This window comes from Geospiza fortis, unplaced genomic scaffold, assembly GCF_000277835.1.
Source record: "Geospiza fortis unplaced genomic scaffold, GeoFor_1.0 scaffold34, whole genome shotgun sequence".
Classification (NCBI taxonomy): Eukaryota; Metazoa; Chordata; class Aves; order Passeriformes; family Thraupidae; genus Geospiza; species Geospiza fortis.
The window spans coordinates 1,041,019-1,046,606 of NW_005054474.1; the positions used below are offsets into that span (position 1 = coordinate 1,041,019).

The 5,588-nt window shown below is 43.3% G+C and overlaps 1 protein-coding gene across 1 annotated transcript in view; it reads right to left on the bottom strand.

Moving 5' to 3' along the window:
* The window catches only part of GJC2 (gap junction protein gamma 2), a 33,371-nt gene extending 32,571 nt beyond the window's left edge, over positions 1 to 800 (bottom strand). The window contains exon 1 of the mRNA XM_005428200.2: positions 673 to 800. The gene's annotated coding sequence lies outside the window, so the exon portion shown is untranslated. The remainder of the gene's footprint in view (positions 1 to 672) is intronic.
* Positions 801 to 5,588: the final 4,788 nt, after the last annotated feature.

Below are 5,588 nucleotides of genomic sequence, written 5' to 3' on the forward strand. Positions count from 1 at the left end.
CAGGAAAACCAGAATCTGGTGCTCTTCCCCCAGCTTGGGTGGTCTGAGACAAGAAGAGGTTTGGGATGGGGATTGGCAGGAGGTCCCAGAGCACAGAGGGGTTTCACAGAATGGTTTGGGGTGGAAGAGACCTTAAGGATCACCTCATTCCACCCCGTGGGCAGGGACACCTTCCACTGTCCCAGGCTGCTCCAAGCCCTGTCCAACCTGGCCTTGGGCACTGCCAGGGATCCAGGGGCAGCCACAACTTTGGGAATTCCATCCCAGCCTCTCCCCACCCTCACAGGGAAGAATTTTTTCCTGTTTCCATGAGGAAAAAGCTGAACCACGTTTAGTTTAATCCCAAACTGCCTGGACACGGATCTGCGCTGCCCTGCGTGCCGGGGGATGATTCACAGCAGCAAAGCGTGCACGAACCGATGCCAAATAGGGATGTTGTGGCTCTCTCCCCGGCAGGAAAGGCACCACAGGAACATCCAGCCTCAGCAAACGCGTTTGCCACCCCAATAATTGGGAAAGGGCAGAAAATGAAGAGCGGGGTGGGAGCAGAGCGGGGGGTGCAGCGCAGGGAGGGGATCCGCAACGAGCTGAGCTAAAAACCACCGGCAAAACCAGGAGGAGGGAGAACAAAACAAAACAAAACAAAGCAAAAGAAACATGAAAGTAACATACAGAGAAGCGCTGGGCTCAGTCCTTCCCAAAATGGTCCCATCCTGGCCAGCTTTGGTGCCTGGATCCCCGTCCGGTGCCGCTCCCAGCGCCGCTCTCCTCCCTCCTTCCCTCCCAGCACAGCTCTGACGTGGGACGGGAAAACTCCTCTGGATTTGCACCCCAGCACTCCCTGGGACACCAAGGATTCCTTTGCTTCCCTTGATTTTTTTGGCTTTTCCTTCCCAGCCCGCTTGAAAAACGCCATGGAAAAAAAAAAATACAGCGAGATGAATTCAACTCGCTCGCTCTACCAGAGCCCAGAGCGGTGTTTATGGAAAAAAAAAAATCAAATAATTCAAATAGTTGAAGGGTTTAGGGCTAAAAATAGCAAAAAGAGCTCCTTGGAGCGGGAGAGGAAGGCGGGAAGCGGAGGTGCTGCAGCTGGATAAGAATGTTTCCTTCTTGTTTGGGATTTCTTTTCCTTTCTGCACCAAACCTGGTGGAAAGTTGGCTACAAACTCTCCCTGTCCTTACAGCTACAGTGAAACACTGCAGCACCACCAAAAAAAAAATGCATTTCCCCCTCAATTTTATGCCCAAAGCAGTGCCTGTTGGTGAAATTTTGTATTTTAATGTTTTTTGTTGATCAGAGGCTCCTATCCCCAGCCCCTCTTCATCCCCGTTCTGCATTCCCAGCCCCGTTTTGCAGGGCAGGGGGAACATCTGGAAGGGAAAACATCTGGAAGGGGACAGAGGGATATTTTTCCTCCTCCCCCAGACCCCCTGCTCTCTGCCAGAGGGATTTTTCTCAATTTTCCCCCCCTCTTCATCCCCGTTCTGCCTTCTCAACCCCATTTCAGGGCAGGGGAACAGCTGGAAGGGATAACAGCTGGAAAGGGACAAGAGGGACGTTTTTCCTCCTTCCCCAGCCCCTCCTGCTCTCTGCCAGAGGGATTTTTCTCCCCCTGTGCACATCCCTGCTGCAGAGGGGGGGATGTTGCCCCTGACTCGAAGCCACGAGCAGGGATTAAATAATTGCCCCATGCCGAGGCCACAACCCCTGGCACGTTGTCATCTGCTCCTTCCCCTTGCCAACCCGCATGATTTTCTGGCTGACCTCACAAAAATTGATGTTTTCCTTAAAGGCCCCGTGTTGTGAGGGGAGATTTGGCTTCGAGGAGCCCAAATCACTGAGGTTTTACTCGCTGCAATGAAAGAAAACCTCAAAACTGAACAAAACTGGCATGAAGAAGGCCCTAAACCTTTAAAATCTGGTGGTTCTTCATCTCTTGAACATACACGACCCTCAGGATGCCCTAAGCAGCTCCCACCATGTGAAACTCCTCGAAATAACTTGTTTTTCCTGGTCTGAAGGCAATTTTAAGAGATGTCCTTGCTCCTCAGAACAGCTGGGATGGGGCAGCCAAGTTTTCATCCCCTAATTTAATTTCTCAAGTGTTTTCCTGCTCTCCAGCTGCTCTGGGGGGAGGAACAGGCTGGGAACAGCCTGGCTGACTGGGCAGGGGTTATGTGATCCCAGGAGGAGTTTTCCAGAGCAAATCAGCCCTGGGATGCTCCAGGGATGGAGGAGGAGGAGGAGGGAGGCAGCACCACAGCACTTGCTCCTGCAGCTGCTGCTGCCCTTGGCACAGTCACGAGCCCAAAGTTCAGCCCAAATCTGAGGATTTCAGGAATTTTGGGAAAGAAAATTCGTAGGGAAATTCTTTTTGTAACCACACAGCTCAAAAACAACCTTAAATATGCTCCTAAAAAAAAAATCTCAGCCCTGCTCTGTATCAGACTCTGAGCATTCAGCCTTGTATAAAAGGGTTCCAAGCAAAATCCTGGGTTTGAATTTTAAGGGATTCTCCAGACCCCAATGGAGTTGGATTTCTGTATCTTATGCAAATATTTAATGCAAAACATTTTGCAGGCCTAGGAAGAAATTGTCATTTTCAATGCTGCCTTTAGACATGCAATATATAAAATATAATAAATACACAATATATTACAAAGATCAGGGAAACAGTGACACAGAACTTTATTTCCCTCCCCAGTTTTTTTTGTTCCCAAATCCACAATCCCACCCTGTCAGTACCCACCCAGAGAGCTCCATCCTGGTTAGGAGGTGACAATGAAAAAACATAAAAAAACCATTAAAAACCCCATAAAAACATAATTTAAAAAAATTACCCATCATTATAAAAAAAACCTATAATAATTTCAAACCTTAAAACCTGACAAAACGAGTTACATCAACTTTATTTCTGCCTCAACTTACCTCAAACATAACATTAAAACAATTAAACCAATTAGAGTATTAGCCAAATATTAAAAAAATTAATTAATACTACTTCCATTACAATTAACTACACAATAACAGATTATTATGTTATGTTATAATGACAGATTATTATGCTATGCTATGATGACAAATTGTTATATTGTGTTATAATAACAAATTGTTGTTATGATAATAAATTATGTTATATCATAATAACAAATTATTATGTTATGCCATGATAACAAATTATGTTATATCACAATAAAAATTATGTTATAATAAGATATGATGTTATGTTATATAATAACGATTTTTGTTATGCCATAATAACAAATTATTATGCTATGTTATAATAAATTATTATGTTATGTTATATCATAATAACAAATGTTTATGGTATGCCATAATAACAAATTATGTTATGCTATAATAGCAAATTATAGGGATTTGTAGTTAATTATGTTATGCCATAATGACAAATTATCATGGTATGTTATATCATAATAGCAAATTATATGTTATGTCATAATAACAAATCATTATGTTATATCATCATAATAAATTTACTTATGGCATAATAACAAATTATTATATTATGTTATATGATAATAACAAATTATTATGTCATGCTATATCACAATACCAAATTATTATGTTATATCATAATACTAAATTATGTTGTAATATATCATAATAATAAATTATGCTATGCCATAATACCAAATTATATTATGTTGTATGGTAAAAATTATGATGTTATACAGTAATAGCAAATTATTATTTTATGAACAATAATTATGTTATGTACAATATATCACAACATCAAATGATGATGCTATGGTATATCACAACACCAAATGATGATGTTATGCTGTATAATAATACCAAATGGTGATGTTGTGCTAGATCACAGTACCAAATTCTGATGCTGTGCTATATCACAACCCCAAAAAGTGATGTTATCACACCCCCAAATTCTGATGCTGTGCTATATCACAACCCCAAACGATGATGTTATCACACCCCCAAATTCTGATGCTGTGCTATATCACAACCCCAAATGATGATGTTATCGCACCCCCAAATTCTGATGCTGTGCTATATCACAACCCCAAATGATGATGTTATCGCACCCCCAAATTCTGATGCTGTGCTATATCACAACCCCAAATGATGATGTTATCGCACCCCCAAATTCCGATGCTGTGCTATATCACAACCCCAAACGATGATGTTATCACAACCCCAAATTCTGATGCTGTGCTATATCACAACCCCAAATGATGATGTTATCGCACCCCCAAATTCCGATGCTGTGTCACAGTAACCAAAGCCACTGCAGGGTCCCCAGGCCGTACCTTTCCCAGGCAGGAATCGGAGCCGGTGGAGCGGCGGCTGCTCAGCTCAGCTCAGCGCATTCCCGGAGCGCAGGGAAGGGAGGCAGAGCCCGGGCAGCACCAGCTCAGCCCTGCAACAAAGCCAAGGAGGAGCCCGTCAGCCCCGGGCATCTGTGCCAGGCACAATACGGCAGCGCAGGGCCACTGTCCCCTCAATGGCACCATTGTCCCCTGCCCGGCCACGCTCCTGCGGCTGGTGGCACGGGGAGAAGCTGCTGCTCCTCGGAGAGTGTGGATTGAGGGGTCTTTTTACTTAGAGCAATTGAGAAGTGTTTTAAAACTTCTATTTGATTCTTGGAGTAATTGAGAAGTGCTTTAAAAAACTTCTATTTAATTTTATGTGAAGAGTAAAATAATACAGATGTTATAATTTACACTATTATAATCAGAAACTATTTTTAACTAAAATACAAGTGTTTCTTAACTTATTGACTTCTACCACACTATACTGTAAATCCTTTAAAACTAATCATCTAAAATGACTTCTCATGAGTTCTACTATACCTTACCTTTTATAGTTCTATTTCTCTAAAATATCCAGTCTTATTTATAAAACCATCCTTTAAAACTAATTTCTAAATCCATTTCTCTCCCAACAACATCTGCCTTATTCTATAATATTTCTAAATTGGCATTTCCTATCTCAAAAATTACATACAAATATATTACTATGTAAACCTTCTATCAAACTTTAAAAACTTTCTACAAATTCATTTCCCACAAGAGAGCTCCTGAAAGGCTTTGTGCCACCCCTGGAGAAGAGCATCAGGCTTTGTTTTGCATCCCAGTTTGGGTGAGGTTCCTCCAGGAGAGGGAGGAAATGGGATCTTGGGGGAAATAAATCAGAATTGGGAGGATTGGGGTGAGAATGGGATCACAGCTCACTGATCAAACAGAGGGATGCTCCCAGGGGGATTTTGTTGGGATCCTTGCAGGAGTTTTTCCATCTGGATGCTGCTTCCAGGGGAAAAGCACACTGAGGAGCTGGAGGAATCTTAGAAACCCAGATGGTTTGGGTTGGAAGGAACCTAAAAGCTCACCCAGGGCCACCCTATCTGTCCCTTCCACTGTCCCAGGATGCTCCCAGCCCTGTCCAGCCTGGCCTTGGGCACTTCAGGGATGGAGCAGCCCCAGCTGCTCTGGGCAATGCAGAGAGCATGGTCAGGGCTGGAGGATGGGGAGGCTCAGCAGGGAGATTTCACTGATAAATACAACTCTGAAATGGGTGAGAAAACAGAGCCAAAACATCCTCAGAG